At 42.2% G+C, this 25729-nt stretch overlaps 1 long non-coding RNA gene and 1 other non-coding gene across 2 annotated transcripts in view; both read right to left on the bottom strand.

Annotated features, from left to right (window-relative positions):
• Nucleotides 1–5931: 5931 nt before the first annotated feature.
• TRNAV-CAC (transfer RNA valine (anticodon CAC)) lies at nt 5932–6004 on the bottom strand. Its single transcript has one exon. It is a non-coding gene; the product is annotated as a tRNA-Val (tRNA).
• Nucleotides 6005–11583: 5579 nt separating this feature from the next.
• The window catches only part of LOC125620717 (uncharacterized), a 31925-nt gene continuing 17779 nt past the window's right edge, over nt 11584–25729 (bottom strand). Inside the window, exons 2-3 of the long non-coding RNA XR_007352296.2 lie at nt 20787–20869; nt 11584–13108 (exon numbers count right to left, since the gene is read on the bottom strand). This is a non-coding gene — a long non-coding RNA (uncharacterized LOC125620717). The remainder of the gene's footprint in view (nt 13109–20786; nt 20870–25729) is intronic.

Here is a 25729-nt window from a genome sequence, read left to right as displayed (position 1 = left end):
CAATGTATTAACCAGAGGTTATTGAAGTACAATAGGCAACGTGTCATTGGTCCATAGTCAATAGGGACATCCACTTAATTTTAACACATGACCAGGAGCAGATTTCAAGTAATGCATTTAACAGGCTTTAAGAGCTATTTTATTGGGACACTTCTAAAATCTTGTGCAAGATAATTTAACTTCATTGTGTGCTCCTGAGATGGAATTGCAATTGCGGTTTTTAAAGTCTCTTACATAAGAGATGTTATGAAACTATTTATTACTGTTAAAATTTTGAGACACATGAATTATTTTGTACAATGCAGCTTGATTCTTAATATTTACACAGACATGCACTGAAAGTGCTCATGAATGCAATATTGGTAAATTACTGCATGATTTCTTGTATGCAGCATTGTTGTAGCCATGTTGGTCCCAGGATATTAGAGAGGCAAGATAGGTAAGGTAATAGCTTTTATTGGACCAACTTCTGCTGGTGAGAGAGACAAGCTTTCCCCAACAGAAATTGGTCCAATAAAAGATATTACATCACCCTGGGCTGGCCTTAGGGAAAATGGTACCCTGTGCGCACTTGTTTTTAGGTGTCCCTGCCCCATTGCCCCTGGCCCCTGTGGGCTCTCCACCCCCTTCACCCCTAACCCCTGCAGTGTGTCCCCCTGTGTCTCTAACCCCTGCACCTCTCCTGTGGGGAAAGTGACCTGGATGCATGGAGCAGCTGGTATTGCTGCTCTCTCCCCCCCCCCGCTCCCAAATGCTGCTCCTCCACGTCCCCCTAGGGGCTGGGACGGGGAGGAGTGAAGAGCAATGCCCAGGTGGGGAAAGCGACCTGGATGCAGGGAGCCCTGATGCCGCTCCCCACTCACAGCCCCTATGGAGGCGCGGAGGAACATTGCGGGGAGCAGTATCTGTGGGTCACTGCTCATTCCCCCCCATGTTCCTCCACTGGGAGGAAGCAGGGAGAAATCTGGACACCTCCCTCCCCCACCAGCGCTCCCCTGCCAGCTGGGAGCAGCTTCCGACACTACACTACACTACACAGCGCACCTTTGTGCTGCTGCATGTCGTCCGTCTGACTATGGCTCCCCTGGGCAGTCTCCCGGGTGACTCACCCCTAAGGCCGTCCCTGAGCTCACCCGCCTTGTCTCTACATGATTCCTTGTAATCTTATGTCCATTTATGCTCTCTGAGGCCATTACTGGGTGAAAACCCCACATTGGTTATTAGGGCCATTCATTTCATGGGATCATTGATCTATCCCAGCAACGTCCTTATTAAAGAAATGTGACTGTATTGAGTATGTGCTGCCTTATGACTATCCTGTGTATAACGACCACAGTAAAATCTAAACTGTCTATAGTCTGACATCCCTAAGTCACTAATCTCTGAGTGCTGTGTTGTTGTTGTTTTTTTAACAAACACCGGCTTCTCTATTTTAGGACACGTGTGCTCACATATAAACCCCAACTTAAAGCTCTTTGAAACATTGACAGTTCACTAATTTATGTTCCAGATGAAGAAGACTGAGGAGAGGACAGAGGAGGGTACTTGACAAGTCAGAGCCAAGACCCTGCTCCAAAAGCCTGCCCAGGGAAGCAGAAGGAGTTCTCTTCCCACCTTCCTTTAGCACCTAGCCTTAAACTCTACATAACAGCCGTGATTTTCTGAGTCCGTATGAGTGCTGTGGTTGGGGTGCACAATGCAGTTGGTTCAGTGTGACTATTAAAACCTCAATTCTCACAATAGTGTAATGTCCGTGCTCATATACTGATGGCAATACACTGGCATCCCCTCTGCCCTGAACATATTTTGTAATTCCTTCTGTGTTCTGTAAGCCCAGGGATGTCCATGTCAGAGCCCTAAGCATATTTCTCCTGCCACATGCCATTCTCCTCCCTTTACATGGCTCTAACCACCACAGACACAGTACCTGTAATAAACAGGCTGCTCAAGATGGAGAGGACATCAGAAACCTGTAATAAGCACAGTCACGGAAAACATACACTTATTTTCCATGTATATGTAGCACTTTACGGTTCTTGAACAAGCATCCATCTTGCAGCTACAGTTCCAGCCAACGAAGCTGAGATGGGCTTCTTCAGAGCCATTAGCAACACTCCTTTGATGAGGGTTGGCAGATGGCCACTCAGATTAGACCAAAAATGGATGCACATTTTCAGTGCCTTATTTGGACACCCAAAGCCTGATTTTCAGAGATGTTTGAGCACCCACAATTTCAGTTAAAGTCAATGAGAATTGTGCATGTTCAGCACCTCTGAAAATCATCCCCCTTTCAGGTGTCTCAAGTTGGGCACTCAAAAATGGAGGCACCCAAAGTTAATGGAAGCATTTGAAAATTTAGATTTACTGTGGTGACTCTGCATAACCCGCATTAGATTTATGAGCCTGCACTGGTCTATAATTTAGAGACTGGCTCGCTTTCCCAATTTTTAATGAGAACTGATGGATCTCTCAAGATATTAAATGTTTCTTGTCCAAGTTTCAGTTTTCTTTGGTAAGAAGAATATGGAAGTAGCTCTGTATATTTTAAAGCTAAAACATCTGTGTAATCATGGGAACTTACAAGGTCAATTTTTGTCTGTCAGCCCTTACTTCTTGATACTGTTCTTCATACTTTATAGTTGTTTCTGACTGCTGAAAGTGGACTGACTAATTGTGGGTATAAATGGTATGCCATTCCTGCCATCTTTCCTCATGCACATAGCCCACTGACGTTTTGTGAGTAAGTGTGGCTGGAATGGGCCTTTGAAGGGCAAATATATTTTTGAAAAATTGGGAGAGGGAAGCGGGCTCAGTTTACAGCAGCACAGAGTAGGCGATGTTGTTGAGCTCAGGTTTTCACTCTTAGAGTTTTATTCTGAGTTTCGTTTTTCTGTGCTGCTGGTGAAGAACGTTAAGAGTGCTGTCCAAGTACACCAGAGAAAGAGAAGCACTGAAAAGGCAGACTTCTCTAAACCACAGTTTGTAGGAAACTGATATATTCCTCCCTCCCCAGCCTTTTGACTGGAAATGGGTGTTAAAAACTATCTCCAAGTTTAACTGCCTTCAGAATGATACCACAGAATTGGATAGATCTCCATGTCTTACAATGTAATACTTAGCTCAGTGCTGTTTGCTTAATACTTGCAGTCAGATATGCAAAGGTTGCAGCAGGCAGAAATCGGTGCACTGACAAATATATCAAAAGCTCTCCTAGGACTCTGTGTAATTCAGGTCTAGCCAGTAATCTTTCATAATGCTTAAGCCTTTCTTTTTCCAGGTGTTAAGCTCGCTTTGAATCCATTGTTAACTTCTCCTATTCATATCCTTTATCCCAATGACTCAATGTTTTGAATGCGTTTTCTCTGGGATTTCTCGTAATAATTGTAATATGTTCAACCCTTTTGACTTTTCTGAAGTGTGATTAAGAACGGCCATGTTGGGTCAGACCAAAGGCCCATCTAGCCCAGTATCCTGTCTTCCAACAGTGGCCAATGCCAGGTGCCCCAGAGGGAATGAACAGAACAGGTAATCATCAAATGATCCATCCCCTGTCGCCCATTCCCAGCTTCTGGAATGCAGAGGCTAGGGACACCCTCCCTGCCCATCCTGGCTAATAGCCATTGATGGACCCATCTTCCTTGAATTTATCTAGTTCTTTTTGAACCCTGTTATAGTCTTGGCCTTCACAACATCCTCTGGCAAAGAGTTCCACAGGTTGACTGTGTGTTGTGTGAAGAAATACTTCCTTTTGTTTGTTCTAAACCTGCTGCCTATTAATTTCATTTGGTGACCCCTAGTTCTTGTATTATGGAAAGGAGTAAATTATACTTCCTTAATTACTTTCTCCACACCAGTCATGATTTTATAGATCTCTGTTATATCTCCCCTTAGTCACCTCTTTTCCAAGCTGAAAAGTCCCAGTCTTATTAATCTCTCCTCATACGGAAGCTGCTCCATACCCCTAATCATTTCTGTTTTGTTAATATTTTTAAGCACTGGACTGTTGAGCAGATCTAGCACCTGGCTTGGCTGAACATTCTGTGACTTATGATTATCTTTATTTTCTCCATCCCCAATCAAAGTGGAACAGTTCAACCAACTGCTGTACAATGCTAGGGAGGCTGCTGTCTCTGAAAGTGTATATCATTCCTAGTCTGTTAGCCAGTCACACTTGAAAATTGGCTTCCTTTCCTTAGTTCAACTTGGCCCGAGTGCCTCAAGTGGAAAAATAAACTCACAGTTTTACAAAGAATCCTAACGACCACTTGTTAAAGGTCTATGGAGCTAGGACTTTTTCAAGTCCTAAAAATTAAGCATTTGTGAGACCAGTCAGAAAAGCTAAAACTTGAAGTACCAGCTTTTAAAGTCCATTTACCTGTTTGTAGTTGTAGCTATCTAATCTGCTGCCCATTGCATTTTTTCTCCAAAAACAACTGGTTTCTCAAGAGCATAAATATCTTCAGCCCAAGTGGGTTGCAATTATTTCAAAGCAAATAAAGGAAATTGCAGCTGTTCAGGCTGAGTCAGCCAAAGGTAAACTCTGTAGGGGAGAAAAGGGCTCTTTATTATCTTCTAGTGGCAAAGTTATTACAACAGCCTGCAGGAAAAGGATTAGTCTATAATGTTAACAAAAACATCTGTTAAATCCTGAGCTAAGTGTATGTTTAACTGAGCATTTTAAAAACATCAGGCATTGTATAAAACTATTCTGAACACAATTCAGTGGAAAGACTCAACTAACATACTTAGGAGTTCAGAGCCCATAGGGTCTTAAGAACTCCAGTGGGCACTATTTTTTAATCTTTATGAAACGTGATGTTAGACAAAACGAGCTTTAAAAACAATGCCATATAGCGATCTGTCAATCAGGAATTCTGCAGTGTGTAGTGTGATTATAAAGGTTTATTAGCATGAGTTTGGGATGATCATACTACTTATGAGTGGCACAGCCAATGTGTAAGTTATGCACATATCACGAACAACTGCCAATAAAACCTTTATATCATACCATCCTATCTCTTGCATGAGCCTGATCTTGCTCCCACTGGACTCAGAAGAAAGACTCCTATGATGAGAGCTGAATCAGTGTATTTTAGAGTTTACAGAATTTGTGTTAGGAATATTTATTGTACCCCCTTTGCTAAAAAAGCCTTTGAGTCCAATTGTGCAGAGCTCACAGAAATAATAGAGCTAATAAATGTTTAAATCACCTGCAAAATGACCTAAAATAGCATTTCTACATTTAAAAATGTCAGTTTCCAACAGATCATTAATTCAAATAGAGAAGTCTTGATGTTCTGTCAGACACATCTAGTCCATTTGCTGGAAGTAAATTTTGACACAGGTTGACTTTGAAGTTAGCCTCTCATTGTCCCATCTTTCCTGGTGCTATTGTCCGTGTAGGTCTGGCTGACGAATCAACAATACACTCTTCCTCTTAAAAACATTACTATTGTATTTTGCTCATGTACTGAGCTTTATTCTAAGGATCTTAAAAGTGTTTTATAAACCGTAATTAAGTGTAAGCCTGTGAAGAAGGTAGATATTTTATACCCTTTTTTACAAATAGGTAAACTGAGCCACAGAGAAGCAGAGTGACATAGTCAAGGTCATGCAGAGCTTTTGATCACACTTCCACTGAAGATGGGAATAATGGGAGCTTTGCCATTGATTTCAGTGGGGAGTAGAGTCCGATTCAATGAATCACTGGCAGATTCAGGAATAGAACCCCAGAGCCCATAGAATCATAGAATATCAGGGTTGGAAGGGACCTCAGGAGGTCATCTGGTCCAACCCCCTGCTCAAAGCAGGACCAATCCCCAATTTTGCCCCAGATCCCTAAATGGCCCCCTCAAGGATTGAACTTGCAATCCTGGGTTTAGCAGGCCAATGCTCAAACCACTGAGCTATCCCTCCACCCCCCCAAGACACTGTTTCTGCCCGGTTTCGAACCGGGGACCTTTCGCATGTGAGGCGAACGTGATAACCACTACGCTACAGAAACCACTTAAAAATTTTCATGGAAAATGCAGGTATCAATCCCGCCACCTCTCACATGCTCAGCGAGTGCTCTACCATTCGAGCTAATTCCCCATCCATGACTCAAGTTCCATGCTCCTAACTACTTGACCATATTCCATTGCTTGAAGTTGAAATTATGGAAGCTATATCAAATATGTGGGATCACCCTATATTCATTAAAAAGAAATCTGCAGCTTTCTAGGGTTGCACATTTGGATCATCCTAGTATTACAATTTGTTGTGATTCATCCCTATCCACACCCGGATAAATCAGTATCTTAAAAACTGTTATTTGCTGTATGTTTATACAGTGTTGGCACAATGGGGATCTGACCTGGTTGGTCTTTAGGTGTTGCTGCAACTTAAATATTAATGAATAATAATTAAGAATAAATATGTAAATTACACAGGATATTCCTATGTTATATAGAGAAATAACAAATTCTGTTCTTACCGAGGGTTGAATTCTAAGAAAAAATAGGAAAGCGAAGTGTTAAACTATCATAAAACCATTTGTATTTAGCAGCATTTTTGGCAAGGTTTCAAAACACTTTTATTGTTAGGCTCTGAAGAAGTGTTTTGCTTTTGCTAACATTTGCGCTTAGCATTGGCAGTGTTTTGTGCATTTCCATACTTGGAAAAGTCTAGGAACCATGTGCTTCATTTGTCCCTTGCCAGTTTTGGATGACAAGTAGCAATAATGAGGCAGCTAGATGGAGAGAGGCTTTTTAGGGGTTTCCCTAGGAAGTAAATAGCAGCTTTAACAGCTTGTTCTATTCACAGTAGATGATACACTTAACCTCAACAATTATATGAGGCCTGATCCAAGCCCATTGAAATCAAAGGGGGTTTTACTATTGACATCAAGGGGTTTCGGATCCAAGACATAATATATAGTTTAAGCTCTGTATGTATCTATCTTTTTGACCCTAAAATACGGAGGTTGAACATTCTCCTCAATGAACTGTACTTTATACAATGCCATAAATATGTATAGTACTATATGAAAGGAATGAGTCACAAATAAATAACAGACTCAAAACAGCTTGCAATTTAAAGGCATGAACAAGTAAAATCCCCTTATTTATACTTCTCTGGTCAAGCTGAGAATCAGTAGCAGAAGGGTGAGTAGTGTCGGAAGAACATGCAAGAATGCATGCAGAAGTGCAGGGAACGTAGCTGAGACAGAACTTGCTCCTTTCGAGATTTTGGACTCGCCCTGCCTCCAGACTGCTCCTGACATCCTGAACTAGATTTCCTACCCTTCCCTTCAAAACTCTGAAGGCAAAGTGTTCAAGTGGTGGTGACCTGGGATCTGGTCATTTTCTTATGAACTAGCCAGCTTCAGGATGTCTAGTGTACTTTCCGTCTAAGGAAATGAGTGTATGTCCAAAGCCTCCCCAATGATTTACATTATAGCAAATGTGGAGTGATTGCTGAAGCTCTAGTAACATTGACATCACTGCATAAACACCATAAAGATAAACAAGAAGCCTCCAACTTGTGTCCATTTCAGAGGAACCAGCAGTTCAGAAGTGAGTATTTGCCTAGGTTCTCTATTTACTCCCACTTTCCGGACATTTAGATTGTATCCCTATTTGGGAACCCCTTATGAGCTTATACATGGTTTTGTTCACAGGCTTTTCAATGCTGTAATTAATTTCTCTTTACCACACTTCTATGAGATGGGGAAATATATTTATCCCCATTCTGCAGATGAGGATCTGAGATACAGAGAGACTGCGACTAGCTTGAAGTCAGTGGAGCTATACCAGTTTACACCAGGAGAGGATCTGGCCCATTGATTTCAACAGTGGTGAGGACTTCTACTGACTGGGAAACTATGCCTGCCCTTCTCTGCTGAGCATCAACACACTCTGCCTCACCCTCACCATCTCCAGCTTAGATTATGGGAACTTCATTTATTTTATGCCACAGAGAAGCTACATTTACAGCAGGAAGCAGATTGCTCTTTGAGCAGCAAAGGCAGATGTAAACATAGCTGCAGGTCAGAGGCTTCTTGTTCATTTTCTGACTGGAATCAAAGTTATTGATTTAATCCAAAAGGGCCTAAACAGGCTTGAAGCTGGTTATCTCAAATATCCCGTAATCCGCTGAGAGAGCTGAGCTCCACAGGGACAATGCCTCAGAGACTCTCAAAGGTATATAGGTGCCTAACTCCTATTGGTTTCAGTGGAAGTTAGGAGCCAAAATACCTCTGAGGATCTGTGCCAAGGTAACTAGGAAATCCCAGGATAAAACTGTCAGGTGTTTGGGGCAGAATGCCCTTAATTGTGTGAGCCCACTGCTGAGACTGAGCCCTCGACTGACAGTATCCAGCTCCGAATGCCAGGACTGCCTTTTTGTTGATGCTTCTGCCCAGTAATGACCCTTTCCCATGACCAGCCTCTGCAGAAACACTGAGATGAAAGGGTATAGAAAAGAAAAAGAGTGATGAATTTGCTAGAACTGTGAGATATGATCACTGTGTTCAGTGCTAAATAAACTCAGCATGTAAAATAGGTGTGAGGAAAAGACTAGTGTATAAAAAAGGTTGATACAAATTAGCTGGACTGTCTGCAAGTATATATCTTCTGGCTTTAGTCGCCAAGCTTAGCTAGTGTAATTCTGTGCATGTTCCTGTTCTGAATTCTTTTCCCTCGGTGTTGCTATTTTATTTAAACAGTGATCTCATATTCAGTGTGTGCTTTTATTGCACAAGGTAAATCATGATGAACGATTAGGTATTTCAAACACTAAAACTTGGGTAGATTAGGCATTCAAATATTAAAACTGAAAAAACCCCACAACCCAGAACAGGGTACAAGAGTGCGACAATAATCACTTAATTTAAAAACTTCTAAATGTGTTCACCTGTGATTGACTGATTATTCAGAGACACATAAAAAGTTTCATTCAAAAACCTCACTTTGCCTGTTGATATGCCTTTTACTTATGTGGTGAATGTATTTCTAGTCTCTCTTTACCTCAGTTTACGTCTACACTACAATTAGATACCCATGGCTGGCCCATGCCAGCTGACTCAGGCTCGCAGGGCTTAGGTGAAGGGGCTGTTTAATTAGGGCCTGTGCTGAAGCACAAGCTCTGGGACCCTCCCTCTTCACAGAGTTCCAGCCTAATCCCAACTGTCTACACCGCAATTAAACAGCCCTTAACCCAAGCCCTGTGAGCCTGAGTCAGCTGGCACAGGTCAGCCACAGGTTTTTAATGGCAGCAGTGTAGAAGTTAGAAGAGAGTTAGAGTAAGAGCAGAATTGTGCCATCCATAGGACAGATCGGGGCAACCGCCCCGGGCCCTGTGCTTTGGGACGCGGGGTCCAGAGCAGTCTGGGGGGTTAGCAGGGGCTCTGGCGCCAGCAGTAGAGGGTGACCCCGCTCCAGCCCGTCCTGCCGGCTCTGGGCATCGCTCAGGGGAGGGGACGGAAGTAGGAAAGGGGCGGGGGCTTGGGAAAAGGGGTGGAATGGGGGCAGAGATGGGGCAGAGCAGGGGCGGGAAGAGGTAGGGTGGGGCAGGGGCTGGAAGAGGCTGGGGCTTGGGGGAAGTTGTGGAGTGGTGGTGAGACCTGGGAAAGAGTGGGGGGTGTCCAAGGCCCTGCACCCTCCCAGTGACAGCACTGAGTAAGAAACTCACACATTGAAGGTAAAATTAATCTCAGGAAGAGGGCCCACACAACGCCCACTTTTCTGTGTTAAGGTGAGAGGAGGGCTGCACATTCCCACAGCACTCGACTAAGTTTTGTGCACACAGCATATGTGCAAAGAGCTCTGACAGGTCCAGAGAGTACAACACAGGAAAAGTGACCACATGCTCAAGGTGCCCTGCTGACATCTTGGTAACCCTAAGAGCAAAGCTCTAGTTGGGTGTGATGCCGCCGGTATGAAATGTGGCACTGCCAAGGTCAAGGAGCACCCCACGATACATCTTTAAAGGTAGGAGGAGATTTGTGGACTCCTGGACAAATGGAATCTCTGTCAGCCTGGCTGTGGAGGTGAGGGGGTGGTAGGTTATGCCGGCTATGGGAGTGTTATGCCGATCTGAGTGAGGAGGAAAGCTATAGAGGATCACATCTTAGTCTCGAGGAGTAAAAGAGCTGCCTGTGAGAGAGGGAAAAGGGATTTCTATAGGCAGGGAAGGTTGGTTAAGGTTTGAAGAAGCAAACTTGTGGGTGTGTATCTGGATTGAACTGAAATTCCAAGCCGTACAAGAGAACCTCAGCACCAATCTTTACACCTAGAATTAAAAGTCTGGTGTAATATTAGAACAGCGGTAATGGAAATGTTTGAATTTTCAGGGCTTCGTATGTTTACAAGAACTGCAACTGATTTTTAGTGCAAAAATAACCCTATGTACCCAAAAGAGTCCCCTGACTCCTTCCTTAAACCACCAATGTTACTGTATGCAGAGCCCATTGTAATCTGCTGGGGAAAGGTGAGTAGGTGCAGTAAGGTAACCAGGCATAGTGGACCCTTGGGGCCTGCTTCTCAATTACACTAAGGACCCTTTACACCACTTTGGCAGTGTAAAGGGGCCATAAAGTGAGTGTTAGTTACATTTATGCCCAGTTTAAGACCCCTTCATGCTGCTAGAGTGATGTACGTAAGAATGGCCATATTGGGTCAGACCACTGATCCACCTAGCCCAGTATCCTGTCTTCTGACCGTGGCCAGTGTCTGGTACTTCAGAGGGAATGAACAGAACAGGGCAGTTTATCGAGTGAGCTGTCTCATGTTGTCCAGTTTCAACTTCTGACAGCCAAGGGGCCTTAGTGTAAATGAGACTAAGGCCCTTAATGTACTGGTGCCTTTATATTATTTTTATAAATTTGGGCTTAGCTCCTTTTACCTGCTCAGAAGGAAGCCCCTGTATGCTGGCTGTTCTGTTCAGCTAGATTCAATAGGAAAGACTACAATGAACTATCCCATTCATCCCCCTCTTCCAGGCGGACAGACCTGTTCTATCAGCAAAGTGAGTATTCTTTGACCAAGGGCCAAATCACCCCTCTCGTAGAAAAGCATGTGGAAGGGAAAAGGTTTTCTAGGGAGCTCAGCGAGTTCCCATGGCATCCTCTCACTGGATAAGAGGGTATTTTCTGAGACCAAAGATGGGACATCTATCCCGTGACTGTGCATATGTCCCAAGAGCTGGTGGGACATCTTCCCTGCATTCCAGTTCCAAAAGACAACCTGCACGCTCTGTGCATGCTTTAGTATCCTGTCCACCCCCTTGGGGGAGAGGAACGGGGTCTGTGTGAGTTCACGCTTTCAGATATTTCTATTTCTGGTGTATTGAGATGTCCGCGAGAGACATCACTTTCGATTCAAAATAAGATGTTTCCTTTTCAAGCCTCCCCACCTCACCCACCTTGCTAATATTTGTAAAGGGCACTCCCATTAGTTTGCCTGTACACATTTTTGGCTGTTGAATTTCTTTAACAGGAGCTTCCTTTAATGCCTTAGGCTCCATACCTCATAATGCACCCAGCTTGGGAGAATTTCTTGCTACTACTGCATGCATTAGCCTTCATTAATACAATTAGCATAATACTGATTAGGATTCATTTATTCTTTGCAAGGGAGTAAAGCCAGTAATACATATCTCAGGATCAAATACCTCAGACCCTTGTTTTGGGATAGCTTTATTTTGGAGATGTTTATCTCTTTGCATCCTTCCACCTTCTGGGGAAAAAAAGTCACTTAATTGTAAATCTGCTTGGATCAAGGGAATGCATTGTGATTGTCTTTCAAGCATATTAAATAGGTGAATTGATCTATGGAAGCCATAGAGCTCAGACATGCTGCTCAACAGTCTAAACTGCCAACTTCATCTTCTTCAAGCACAAAAGCTACTTAGTTCCCCCACATCAAAGCCTTTTTTTATAATAGCAATAAGACAACTCTAGAGAGAACCATGTAATATTAACTCCAGGGAGTAATCATCTAATCACAATCTGGGGGTGATTTGAGGCACTCAGCTGGACCAAATGCCTCACAACACCCCAGGAGTGGTTTTATTGCATGATAGCAGTACCCCATTGAGCCTTATTGCTTAATTAAAAACAAATTCCCAAGTAATTCATTTTTTTTGCCTTCCATAAAAACACAGTAGTACATAGCATGTATAAAACGTCCACTAAATGATGGTAGATGCAAATTTATGTTGTGAGATACAATCCATTTCTTCACCACTTGCGGTTGAAGTTAAATGTAAAACCATTTCCTATAATCTGTGTGCTGCTGTGTTTAGAGAGGAATAAATATGGGAAAGTGAGGTTCATTGTAGGATGCCTTGTTTTTATTAAATGATATTTTTGGTCTCCTAACCCAGTGATTTATGTTACAGACATTACAGACACACAAAGTCTATGTGCTTCCTTCGTTATCCTGAGGGTTTCCCATCTGTTTTCACCCATGTCCCTTAAGACACCCCACTGTAACTACCATCCTTTTATTCGGCGCTTTACCACCACCACCACCACCCCGCAGTGATTTACAAACCTTAGCTAACTCTCACAACAACCGTGTGAGAATGGCAATTATTATCCCTGTTTTACAGAAGGAGAAAATGAGTCAGAGATTTTAAGTGACTTCCCTTAAACCTCAGAAGGGATTTGTGTGAGAGCTGGGATTACAATCCAGGATTCTCAACTACCAAATCTATAATTAGATGACTAGAAATACCACTCTATTAAGGGAAAAGGACAAGATGAAACTGACTTGAAAATTTGTCAGTGCTGCTCCTAAACTAGTTGATAGAGATGCTGCCGAAAATGATGAAGCACCACTCTTTAACTGCTCCCTGACAGTTTATTGGCATGAGAATCCAGAATCAGCAACTTTTAACCTGTGGTTTCCACCTACCAAAACCTAGAACTACCAGGGCATCAATGATTTCTGGATAAAGAAAGACATTGTGACAAAAGCTAACCGGTCAGGGCAATGTTGCACACACATTGACATTTTCATGGATTAAATGCTTGTTCCTCTAGAAGATGTTGTCCACAAGAAAATGAAGTCCATTGCGAAGGAGATAGGGATGTGGTTATATGACAATATGAAGGCAAGTGTTGCTGAGGAAAAGAGAAAGTCAAAATGGTTAATGATGCTCAGTCTAAAGGGTCAGACAGTTTCAGTCACAAATTTAGATTTCTTCAAAAAAATCTTTCTAAGTTTTATAAGCCACTACACCAGGCCAGAGACTGATAATTCTGTTTCATGGCAACTTTGAAGGTTTGAAATTTGTTTTCATTCCTCACTGGAACAAAGCCAAAACCTTTCCAATGTTTTCATGAAACAGAATTGTGTCAAAACATCCTTTTTCAAGTAAAAAAGTTAGATTTTTTGTTTCTCTCTTTCTCTCTCATTCTCTTTCATCAGATCAATGACCAGAGTGCCTGTACCTAAGAAAACTTTCCATAAAAACATCCCTGAAATCAGTAAGTCTCCATGAAATGTTTCAGCTTCTAACAAATAGCATATTTCGATGAAAACACATTTGGTCATAAATGTTCTGACCAGCTGTACACATCATAATGATAGAATGTTTCCTGACTTAATTTTTAAAAATCTAATTACAATTAAAATGTTGGACAGATTTGAATATTGCTGGGTAGCATTTGCCACCTAAAAAGTCCCCTCATTGGGCTAATGAATGAGAACCAGAAAGTGAGAGTGAGTAGTAAGGAAAGGTGAAACTGACCAGTCTATTTTAATTGTCCAAACTGAATGAAATATAAACAAAAAGAATTACTAAAAATGATTTTTAAAAATTCTTTAAATGTAATTATCGAGGGAATTATTTAGGTGAGAATACGTATTCATAGAAAAATGACTTTAGATAGTGTCCTTTTCAAATAAGTGTTTGTGACTGACAAATATGTACCAGCTTTATCAGGACTCATATTAATCTAGCTTTCATCTAACTCATTGAGACAGGCTACACATAAAATTCAAAGTTGAGTATCCAATAAATGAAAGTTTTAGTAGGCAGATTTTAAAGAAGATGTTTTAATAAATCAGTTAAATGATTTCCTTTGCCTTCTCTCACAATATTTCAGGCATGTTATGACATTTTACAAGATCCTGTTTTAATTTATCTTGATCTACTACAATGATGACCACATGAGGTAAAAAGAAAGCTGAGAAAATACTCTATCAGGTAGTGGAGAGGGATTAAATACACACCATTTCAAAACTAAACTTGTCTAGGACTATCACACATCAGGGAGAAGTTTTTATGAGGGGACACAGGTCAGCTCACCATAAATGCTCCCTGACCGCTTCAGCACAGTAACATGCTTTCGTCTCAAAAATCATAGAATGGTGAGTTAGGAGACTGAGCCGAAGCTCATAGAGGTCAGGGGGAGTCTTTCAGTTGACTGCAGTGAGCTTTAAATCAGGCCCCCAGGGTTCTGGAGTCATCATGGTGTAGGATTCAGGAGAGAGACTTTGTTTGGCTCCAGTTTGATGGTGCTCTTTGCCTGCTCTTTCTATGTAAGAACTGCCATTGGAAACTTGAAAACTAAATGTATTTGATGGCTGCTTAATGGCATTTGTTAAATGACTTGATGGCTCTCAGACCTATTCCTAGTAGATAAATGTAAAACCCATCATCTCAGCTGATACTAATTGGGCCCTTTGTTTGTAGTCTCAAAAGAGTCCAAGGACTGGATGGGCTTGAAGACTGTATTTCTCTCTCCCCACTAGAAGCAGTCCTGCCTCATCAGAATTGGAACATAATGGGGAGGCAGCAGGAGGAAGGGGACTGAGACTGCCCTAGTAGAAAACTTTCTCTTGGTCCAGTTGGGGACCAGGTTTTGAAACAGAGCAGTGGGTCTATTGGCCTACAGTACAGTCAAATGATGGGGTCCTACTCTAGGAACAACAAGCCCTGCTGAGATGGGCAATAGTGCACTGTTGGTGCATGTCCTGGGTGGTTAAAGGCTCTTGTATCCATTCCATGTATCAATGTCATACCAAAGCACGCCTCATTATGAATGAAATTATTGCTCTAATGCCAATAGTTGTTCAGAACATAAACCTCCCAAGCACTGACAAAAGAATAAATTCCTTGGTTTATGAGTTTTCTGATTTTGTTTGTATTTTTAAGCCTGAAAACAAAGAGTAAGCACAATATTATTGTGACACTTCACCCCATATTCTTCATAGTGATATTATTATTATATTATTATAACATAATTATGATATATTTTATGCAAGATGGGTCATGTAAGGTGTCATTGGAAAAGTTATGATTTGCTGAATATGTTTATCCTATTTGTATGCATGTACCATTTTTGTATCTGAAGTTAAAAATATTGGCAATGTATCTGTACTTCAATTGTAGTTATACCTGTGTAACAGCACTAGACAAGATGCTTTCAGTATAGATAGCTAGTTGGGAAGGGCCTATTCAGGGCAATGAGCCATTGGGGAAACAATAGGCCTTAGAAGAAGTTTATCTCCCACCTGGTGAGCCTTCCTGAGAACACTCCAGACAGCCTGTAAGTAATGGCTGCTATGACATGTGGCTGCTATGACATGTGACCAGGCTGCTATGACATGTGACCAGGCCACAGGATTCTGGACTCCATCTTGGGATGTCAGTATTTTTCCACAAACTGGTCTGGCAATCAAGTTTTGAAACAAAGGGTACCGGCCATATGCTAAAGCTATATAAGGTAAGGAGTGATATCAGTCAACTGTTGTTCTTCACTCCCCACACAAGAAGACTTCTGGAAACACCTAAGGAACAAAGACTGAACTAGGAGGGGAAGTGCTGGATCCAGGCTAAAGGGATTTCTAGTCTGTGTATGAAAGACCTGGGGTTCCAAGCTGGAAAGCCAGTGCAGCTTGTCCCTTAAGAATCTGCAGCCTGCTTGTATCATCAGCCAGGTTGAGAATTTGCTAATTCATATCCTATCTTTCTAGTATCTTAGACTTAGTTTGCATTTTTGTTTATTTATTAGGTAATCTGCTTTGATCTGTTTGCTATCACTTATAATCTATCTTTTGTAATGAATAAACTTGTTTTTGCTTCATCTAAACCAGTGAGTTGGCGTGAAGTGCTTGGGAATATTAGGTCAGAGAGGCTGTTGCATATTCCTCTCCACTGTATGAGGAGACAAACTGTATGAGCTTGTGCTGTACAATTCCCTATGCAGTGCAAGACGGTACAATTTTGGGTTTATGCTTTGGGGGTGGGGGGTGCCTGTCTGGGGAGCTGAGAGTTATCTTGGCTTTAGCCTTTCGACTGTTGGTTCGTGCCGTGACTAGGCAAAGAGCCTGCATGTAACTGAAAATGCTTGACTTGGTTTGGCTCTGTATCCAATTTTCATATTGATGAGGACAGTGATGTAGAATGGGGGTTCTCAACCTTTTTCTTTCTGAGGCCCCCCCAACATGCTATAAAAACTCTGCGGCCCACCTGGGCCACAATAACTGATTTTCTGCATACAAAAGCCAGGAGCAGAGTTAGGGGCTAGAAAGCAGGACACTTGCCGGGGGCCTCATGCCACAGGAGCCCCCACGAAGCTACATTCCTCAGACTTCAGCTTCAGCCCTAGGTGGCAGGGCTTGGGCTTCAACCCCATGCAGCAGGGCTTTGGGTTTCTTTCCTGGGCTGCAGCGAGTCTAACGTTGGTCCTGCTTGGTAATCCCCTGAAACCTACTCGTGGCCCTCCAGGGGGCTTCGGACCCCTGGATGAGAACCATTGATTTAGAAAACATATTTGCAATAAGAAAAACTCAATTGTGATAGAAACAGTAAAGAAAAGCAACTGGCAGTAGGATATAACATTCAGCAGACTGGCCATAGATGTAAGTGCAGTAAAGTAGCTAAGTAAGTCCATGTAAGATGATGGAACATTTTTCCTACACTGCAGCAGTGTCTCTCTTCCTCTGTTAGTCTACCAGCTGGGACCCATTTGGGACACTAAAGGGTAACCCATCAGCTGGAAAAATTTCATTGCTACCACATGACACATATCTGGTGATCATCCCCAAGGTGGATGTAGATGCTGAAAGTGGTGCAGGGTTTTTTTTTAATATCATGTAATGTTTAACTAATTTGAAAAAATCATAAAATCACAGAAGGGGCCATAATTTACAGAAATGTGGTTTAATTTTGACCAAAGTTAGCACAAATCTTCTAAATACAATTGATAATGCAATTTGTATACTCAAAATAGGATAATAGGAAAGTTTGGGAAATATATAGCCCCGGGTGATATATTTTATGCATGTTCCCACATTTTTGCCTTCAGTTAAAGCAAAAGATGTAATCACATGATACTATGAGTCTGTAATACATTGAAATATTTGCTATTATTTGTAGAATGGAATGATTTGAGAGGTTTTTCTGTCTACTATTTTTATGAAATTGTGCAGCTAATAAGACCCCTACCCCTAATTATAAAACATATAGTTTGATGTTATCTGCTCCACCGGATACATAGGTCGAAATCACATACAGCACAACTGTAATTATCTTCTTACTATCACTGAATACAATGACAATACCTGTAACCGACTTATATAACAGTAATGACTTTTAGCAGAAGGGCTGTAGAATGTCTTGTATGAATATGTAGTGTGAATAACAAAGTAGAGCTATGTATTGTTATGTAACCCTGCATATAACTATGAGCTACTGAATATCTAATGCAACACATCTTTGAGCTATATGTACTCTTAAAAACAGTCCGCGTAATTTGCAGATATTTGAAACATTTCTTCTCCCCCCTCAGAATCTGTGTCTAATGTGCTCAACACCCTGTTGCTACACATGCCAGTGTCACAGTTGCAAGTATGGGAGCACACCCCCTCTTCCCTGCACTATTTGCATCTCCCTGTTGCACAGGTTCTCTCACAGCTACACCGCACCAAGGGGCGAACGGCTTCTGGAGCCTGTGACAGCAACGTCATTTTAGGAACAAGACCTCCTGTGCTATTTGACACTCATCTGTTATTGATCCATGACACTTGACGCTACTGATTGGTTGCCTAATTCCATATGTATGACTGATAATGGGCATGTTTCAGGTGGTGCCTGAAGGACACCATTGTTGGTGGCAGTTTCTCACTTCTTTTGCTCTTCTTAGCAAACAACTCATAACGCACATTAGCCAGAGATGTTTGCTTCTCACGGTAGGCCTGGTTTGACATGAGTAATTGGACATGGATGAGGCCTCATTTCTAGGGAGACAGGATTAGGGAAGTAAATGGATCAGCAAGCTGGAAACAGAATGTCTGCACTAGCTAAAATAATGGGGAACCCTCAGGGAACCATTTACAATGGACAAAATACAATGGCTAAGAGAAATCAGGAATGCAAAGATGGCATAAAAAGTAAGTTGTACATGAACAATGCGTGGACAGAGTATGCTGTACAGGGATTGATTCCTGCAAAGTAACCAAACCAATCCCCAAACATGTGGGGCAATGTACAGTAAATGCAATGCAATGCATATTGTCCTACCAACTTCACAGTCCAGTTTGGTAAATGTCATGATCATAGGATTTTTAAAATAGTAAATTTAATGAGTTCAGCTATTTAAATCTGAAATTTCATGGTGTTGTAATTGTCGGGGTCCTGGCCCAAAAAGGAGTCATGGGGGGGGTTTCAAGGTTATTGGGGGGGTTGCAGTACAGCTACCCTTACTTCTGCGCTGCTGCTGGCGGCTGCGCTGTCTTCAGAGCTGGGCAGCTGGAGAGCGGCGGCTGCTGGCCGGGAGCCCAGCTCTGAAAGCAGAGCCACCGCCAGCAGCAGCGCAGAAGTCAGGATGGCCTGGCATTGTATCGCCACCCTTACTTCTGTGCTGCTACCTGCAGAGCTGGGCCCTCAGTCAGCAGCTGCCACTGTCTGTCCGCCCAGCTCTGAACGCAGCAGCGCAGAAATGAAGGTGGCCTGGTACGGTTTTGCCACCCTTACTTCTACCCTGCTGCTGGCGGGGTGCTGCACTCAGAGCTGGGCACCCAGCCAACAGCTGCCCCTCTCCTGGACACCCAGCTCTGAAGCCAGCACAGAAGTAAGGGTGGCAATACCATAACCCCCCTAAAATAACCTTGTGACCCCCTGCAACTCCCTTTTGGATCAGGACCCCCAATTTGAGAAACGCTGGTCTCCCCCTAAAAATCTGTATAGTATAGTGTAAAAGCACACAAAAGACCAGATTTCACAGTCCATGATGCATTTCTGCAACTTTCTGCAATTTCAGGTGGGCCCACAGTAGATGTTGCAATGTTCACAAGTGTCTGTTGTCTGGACTTCTTCCAGGTTCAATGATAAAAGGCTTTAGCATTCTTTCAGTCACAACTTTTATACTAGCTGGACAGCAATTTCAGCTGCAGTCAGGCCCTTTGTTGTTGCTGATACAGCTGCCTTAAAATGTATAGTCAGGTAATACTTGGTCAGAGCCTTATCTTTTGTCTTCTCACAGTCTTTGTTGAGAGCTTGCTCGAGATGGCCATATCATGCCATATACCACTGATGTGTCTGGCAGTCCGGTATACTGCTCCCTGACTATCAAGCTTATCCTGTCATGTGACTACAGACATTTGCTTTAACCAAAGGCAAAAAAAGCACTGGGTAAATACATAAACCATATCACCTGGGCCTAAATATTTCCCAAGCATTCCCAAACCCTGCCATTTTGAATACATAGTTGCATTATCAATTGTATTTAGAAGCTTTCTGGTCAAAATTAGACTATGGTTCTTTGAGTTATGGCCTTTTTGGTGATTTTTTTAATGACTTTTTTCAGATTGGATGCCCAATAATGTTTAAATATTATTTGATGTAGAAAACCTGCACCACATCCAGCAGCTACCTTCACGCTGGGCTTGACCATCAGATGTGTGTCTACTGTGGTAACAAGGAACTGTTTTCTACCTAGTGGGTTACCCTAACTCATTAATAAAACCCCTTTTTAAATCTGGCCTGTAGATTATGTGTGGTTATTGCTAGAGCAAATCACTTTGTGAGGATCTTGCGCCACCTTCTGGTACTAATGCAAGAATGTACCATACTTGTTAAAATATAGATCAGAATAAGCAGAGAGGTAATAGTTATAATGTATTTTTCTGTTAGCAAAAAGTTAAAAATGGGACGCCACTGAGAAACCCATACGATCGAAAACATGATTATAAAACTGTTAGTGTGAGATGATTATACACAGATATTCACAGCCTTGCAGCTTGTGTCATCATTTACACAACTGCAAGGTGAGTGCAAATCAGAATGATAGTGTTATACATACTCTTTGCACATGTACAAATGGCAACACAAGATGAATCAGTGCAGGATGAGGGGCTTATTACTGACTGAGTCTGTCCTAATACCTTGGTTTAAAAGACTAGGGCTGAAACTTTCAAATACCTAAAGTTGGGCACCTAACATTAGTCACTTGAGTTTGAAAATGTTGGCCCAGGAAGCTGATTGATTCCGATGTCATGTACATCATTATTACACAGCTCCACTAGCTTCCGATTTCCACTATGCAAAACCAAGACCCAAGTTTTGATATTTGGGTTTCTTGATGCTGCAGCCCAGTCTGCTGCATGTAGGGAAAAATGGCTTTGGGAAGACAAGCATAAAGCGCTGGACCCACTAGATAGCTGGAAAAAAAAAACCCAATAGTCTACAAAATCATTTCTTTGGCCACCTTCAATAGAGTACTACCTCCAAACCTAATCCCAGTTCAGGGGCTCATATTGTGTCTGTAATGTAGCCACAGACTTCTCAAATACCTTGGTCCTGCTCCGCCCCTCATGTCCTTTTCTAGGTGTCTTCAGTTTATTGTATCAGGTTTCAGAGTAGCAGCCATGTTAGTCTATATCCGCAAAAAAAAACAGGAGTACTTGAGGCACCTTAGAGACTTACAAATTTATTATGTCATCACAAGAACATCAGTGGGAAATTGTAGTAGTGGAAGATGTGGATGACTCTGTGAGGCAGACTGGCAGCAATGCAGCTGCCAGACCCCAAAGAAAAAATAAATAGCGGTATTCCCTTACAAAATATTTGAGCACTGTTTTCCTTCACCAGATAATAAATGTCAATCCAGTGTGTATCACTCTTGTTAGTAGCGATTAATCAATATGCTTGATAATTTTGTTCACCTTAGTCATTTATTTTACATTAAGAGTAAGGAAATTCTATCACACACGCATGAAGAGCTTAAATCTGTCTCTGATGCAGTAGCCTCCTCATTTCATTAAGTGGAGCATTACGTTTATCATCTCTAATCAAAGCTCTAGGTTTTCAGTAGGATCCCTAAGATCATAAACAATTGGCCTTTAGTACAATTATAACAGTGGAAACAAAACTAGCTGTATTTTATACACAATATTGTGGAAAATATGTGGTTCTAATCCTATTTGCAAGTGATTACCAACAAGAAATGTCACACTGCAAACTATGTGATGAAAAATGTAGAGCGTCTGCTTTACTTACTGGGTTTTTTTTTTAAAGACATCTTGTCTGTGTTTTCGCTGGAGATTAGTTTTAGGATATATGGGACCTATTAATTCTAGGATATATGGGATATATACAGAAAAGTAAAAGAACTATGCGAAAGGAGGTGAAGGAACATAAATTTTATGGCTCCAATACTGCTGTCCTTACTTGGGCCAACTGCCCATTGACCAAGATAATGAGCTGTTAAAATGCGGAGCTTTTCTATTAGGGTGGCAGTTTGGAGGCCAATGTGAAAAAAGTATGTTTAGTTCAGCTCAGTTGCCAGGGGGCCAGGCATCCATATCACAAAAATCTCCTTCACAGCAGGCTCCAAGTGGTACCTTTGTTCACAGTCTCAGCAGAGTGGCCATGGACTGAATGAGAATGGAGAGTGAATGACCTTCTTACCCTTTAGTGTGGCCCTTCTAAATCAAGGCTGAGGCTCATTAGTGGGGCAGAAGCTTGGTTTGCCTGTGCTGTTATTGTTCTGTGGGGATAAACAGAGGACGACAGTCTCTAGGTCTTTCATTCTGGCACCTTTCGCTCCCTACTCTGTTTAATACATTCAGGCAGAGTTCTTCTGGGTGGTGTCCAATGTCTCCCTGAACTCCTTCGCAGAGTGCTGGGCATTCTCTGCTCAATGGCCCCTTCCAGGTCCCTCATTTTCAACCTCCAACCTTTCCCCCAGCTCCATTTAGCCATTTGTTGTGGGAAGCAATTACTTGATTTCTGGGCCTATGGAGGTCTTTAGTGCTTGTGGGCTTCATCAACCCTAGCCCAGAATTCAAATAAGCTGGCATCTTTTGCCAACCCTCAAAAATCATTTGGGATGGGGGCGGACTCTACACACGTGAGCTAGAGTGTGTTCGATAAAATCAAAAATCACCTGGAGATTTTAATTGAGGAGGTTTTAATTTGCAAACCACTGACCATATTGTCTCATGGACGTTGCTCCAGCAGATCAGAACACTGTTCTGGCATGTTCCGGCTCCACTGAGCAGCTATGTATGAGCACAAAGTGTCTTTGGTAATGGTGTGAGTGTGGTGCTCTGTGGCCCCCAAACTGGCTGCTCATGCACGGTCGCGATTTTAAAAATAAACCCTCATTGAACATTTGCTGTTTTGAGATGCAAATATCAAAGAAATTTTCGTACCTGAGCTAGCCCTAGTGGTCTAAAAATACCACCCTTAAAAATAAAGTGCTCAAATATTGTAGTAGTGGGTGCTGCATAAGACACGAAACAGAGAGACACTATTATTTAGTAATAGAGATCAAAAAAGTATATAAAATAAGTAAACTTGTATATTTGCAAGCAAGGATTTGTTTTAAGAATGTTAGCTCGTGGGCTGAGCACTCATATGCCACGTTTTAATCTCATCTGAATTTTTATAGCTGCTATAACCTGTGATATATAAACCTGAAAACAGGGTTTTAGAACAGAAATGTCGAGTCCCTTGACTATAGCCTTGCAAAAAATGTCGCACTAATGAGCTGCAATACCAGGACAAAATAGAATGATAGCTGAGTGCAAGGCCGACTTAACTCTCAATTTCATCACTTTATTGGGGTTAGGCCAGAACTTGAGAGAGAGAGAGAGAGAGAGAGAGAGAGTGTGTGTGGGTGTGGGTGCGCGTGTGTGCACGCTAGCTTCAAAGCAACAAGTGATTTTTTTTGCGGCTGAATATAAAGGGTGAGATCCAGCACTCCTTACTCCTTCAGTTCAATGGGAGTTTTTCCCCAGCAAGGCAGGATGGGGCCCTATATTGTGCACGATAAAGAACAATTTAATTTGGTTTTCTGTTTTTCCTCTCCTTCTTCATTTCCATACAGAATAAATGAAAATCCGTTCCCGAGCTCCCCAGCCTCCAGAAGGACTCCATGTGCCAATGCCGCTTTCCCCGCTCATTATCATAGTGTTGCAATCAAACTCTAATTTTTGAAATAAAAAAACTGTGGAATCCTTTATTGGCACTATTAAACCTTCCATCTTCATTATTTAGGATGGCTACTTACCTTTTACTCAATGAAGCCATAATGCAACTGCTCCTATAAAACCTATTGAAATGGCTACTGTGGCAGTGAGTAGATTTTCCTCTGTGTAAAATAATCCTCTGTGAGTGAGGCATAACTATCATTTACATTAATTAAGCAGCCATATAATGGGGTGTTCAATAGCTATTACATCATTTAAATTCTTCAATGGACACCTCAACCACCCGAGAACTATCCAGCTGAACGTTTGCAAGCCCATAATTTTAAAATAATCCATTTGACACAGAACTCACTTAGCAGAGAATGTTGCAGACAATCTTACTGAAAGAAACTCACCATTCACACAGATTTATGTGGCAGTTTTGACACCCAAGACACGGTAATCCCGTCCCCCACACTCCCCCGCCCGACGAACAATGCTATTTAATGAACATTGTCAATGGTCTTGGCATTTTACACACCTTAAAAGAAAGTATTATGCCTACCCCAAGAAGCTCACAGGCTAAGGTCCTGAACCTGCAGTTGGATCCATCCAACCATAAGGGTGTCTGCCCACATGCATCCTGTTGCAGGATTTAAGGCCTGGGCCTGGATCTGGAGACGCAATTCAAAGGCGTATTCTTTACTCACAAAGTGTTGCTTATAGCATTTCCTGGTGCTTGCTGACTGTCTTACAGTCCCAGCTGCTGCAATGAACAGAGCTTGTGAAAATCTCCACTTCCATGTTTTAAAAAAAGTATGTTTTTAGACCGCACGGTTGGGGAAACAATCTCAAAAACATGACCCAAGTGTCTTTTAGAGGCTCCAGCAGCAGGCAAATAAAACAAACCCACATTTTATTAGTTTTCTTAAAACTCTCATGATTTTTTAAAGCCAGTTATTTGGGGCTTGGGGGGGGGGGCAGGGGAGTGTTGGATCATATTAAAGAAGTTTTGTATTAAAATCACAAATGCGTTTGATTCCCCATAGTTTAATTTCCAGGGTATTACTAATTAAGAGGTCTCTTGGTTTTTGGTGCTGTTTCTCTCCCTCTATGTGTGAAACTTGCAAGCTGCTAATTGCGTTAGTACATTCTAAGACAGAGTCTGTTCTCAAAGCAATTCTTTGTAATAACAACTACTCACAAAGAGAGAAACTCAAAGCAATACTCTGTAACAACAGAAACAGCACCCAGAGACTCCCCGCCCTTTTGTTGTATTCATCTTCCTTTGTTAACAATTGTGATTAAAATAGAGATAGAGGATGTATGTGGATGGATGCTTGGTGTGGATAATAACTGAATGATCAGGGAGGTGCCAGCCTAGGAATCCAATGTCCATCGGCTGAAGAAGGCGTCAAGTGGAAATAACCAGAAGACCCCAGGAGGGCAGACTGGAATCCACCCAACAGCCTCAAGAATGGGAGAACCAACGAACAAGATAACATCTAGCAGCACGGAGCCGTCAGGAATGTGCTATCTGCTGATTGATTCAGCAACAGCATGATGAAGCAATTCCCATAGACTGGCATAGGAAGAAATTCCTATAAAAATGGACTCTGGAAATTGAGAACTTTGGGGTCTGATTCTGCAAACCAACTTCCAGGAGCATCAGATGTGCATCTGACACGGACTCGGCTCCACTCTCGTGTACAGGCTACCTGGCCAGTACTCTGTCACGAGCAACTTCTAGGCTGGTAACTATGATAACAACCTTGCAGAATGTGTGTGTGTGTGTGAATGAATGAATGTGTGAATAAATATGAGATTGAATGGAATGTTATAGCTATAAGTAACTGCTTATTATGATTCTTTCTCTATTCACAATAAATGTGGTATTTTGCCTTTTCCCCTTTAATAAGATCCTGCTGGTTTTTATTTTATTGGTATAACAGGAGGGTGGGCTGCCTTTAAATGCTTGGGGTTGGCAATACTGTCATTTGACTAATAATTTCACTGAGGTCAATGGGATTGCATGGAGGTAAGAATTGTAGGAGCCAGGCATAGACAGTCCAAAATGTCAAGTGATGTAGCATAGGTAAGATAGACACTAGTTGGAGGAGTAAACCTAGTGTAACAGACCAGGGCATAGGCAATCTGGCCTAATGGTCATGGCTGGGCTGGGGTCCACAAGTCGAGGGTGGCCATGAGGCAGTAGTCAGTGAGCTGGGATCAGTGAAATCACTAGCGCTAGGCTCAGTAGGCAAGAGGGCCAGAGCCCAGACATCAGAGACAGTTACCAGGCAGGAATCAGAGGGAAGAGG

Source organism: Caretta caretta, chromosome 12 (genome assembly GCF_965140235.1).
Source record: "Caretta caretta isolate rCarCar2 chromosome 12, rCarCar1.hap1, whole genome shotgun sequence".
In the NCBI taxonomy this organism is placed as follows: domain Eukaryota; kingdom Metazoa; phylum Chordata; order Testudines; family Cheloniidae; genus Caretta; species Caretta caretta.
This window is presented reverse-complemented; position numbering and strand designations above follow the sequence as displayed.